Genomic DNA, 1,252 nt, shown 5'->3' with positions numbered 1-1,252 from the left:
AAGTCCATCAAACAGAAACTAACGCCTTCATACACATTCAGGGTTCAGTATTTTGCTCTTGGAATGTTAGACACTGTTGGTACACAGAGTGCTGTTCATCATTGTTATGGAGTAGAAAAGTTTTAATATAATGAAGTTTATACAGTGAATACAGCTCCAAGTCTATCTAATGGCTAAGCCAGCTGTAGAAGATGATCACTTTTATGTCTTGTCACTGTATGACAATTGTCATGAACAGTAAGGGACATAATCATTACAGTCTTGAAAAACTTTATTGAGATATGCACAATATGAAAATTAAAATGTGTTACCACCAGCTATGGGTCATTTCATAAGCTTTAAACTCAGCATGTCTTTTCTAATGGTAAACGGTTCCGTTCCATTCAGGTCAAACAGAGTCAGGGTGCTGCTATTGTCCATGTTGGCTCACTGGAAAAGCTCTGCTGCACTAAATGGAACGGAACCTTAATAAGTGTCATTGGTAAAACCTGTGTTTACCCTATTTTATTTCAAAATGGCTCCAATCACTCCAAATAGTAAGGTTCTGTAATGTCTTTGCTGACACTAAAAGGCTGATGAAATGAAGTTTTTTCACAGCATCTCTAGCACCTGCTGTTAGGATTAGGGTCTCTACCATCCGCTGTTAGGGTTAGGGTCTCTACCATCCGCTGTTAGGGTTAGGGTCTCTAGCCTTGCATTGCTGTCAGGAAGCACTCAGTTCAGTTTCTCACTATAATGAGAGACTTTCTACAAGATCCCTTTCATGTTGTAACATGTCCTGCTGATGACAAATTTTCCTTCCTACTAAAGACATACTTCTTCAGAAGCAGTCGGACTACTTTCTGCAGCGGACTAATCCACATTTGGTGTATTTCTGACAGCAGGACGGTGTATGTAGGAATGAGTCAAAATAAAAAACGTGTTTGTGGTAATGAAGGGACAAATGCAATGTTTTTCTTCTCTTTCTTTGTGATTATATACACTCTCGGGAATTATCTTGCTGGTTGAATAATTCCATATTTTAGTTATGTATAGCAATTCCCACATCAAATCACCATATTTGCTCCATGGCCCCACCTGATGTTGTGAAACTAAACACAAGTCCTAGGTTGATTTGCAATTCAACATTTAGCTGGGATGAAATTTGTCAGAATGGACTCATTTAGCTTCTCTGCACTGGCTCCCTGTAAAATTTAGAATAGAATTTAAAATTCTCCTCCTCACCGATGAAGCTCTTCATGGTCAGGCCCCT

The sequence above is a fragment of the Morone saxatilis genome, unplaced genomic scaffold (genome assembly GCF_004916995.1).
Source record: "Morone saxatilis isolate NCDOM2014 unplaced genomic scaffold, NCSU_SB_2.0 Contig20, whole genome shotgun sequence".
NCBI lineage: Eukaryota > Metazoa > Chordata > Actinopteri > Moronidae > Morone > Morone saxatilis.
Note: the sequence above shows the minus strand (reverse complement) of the source record.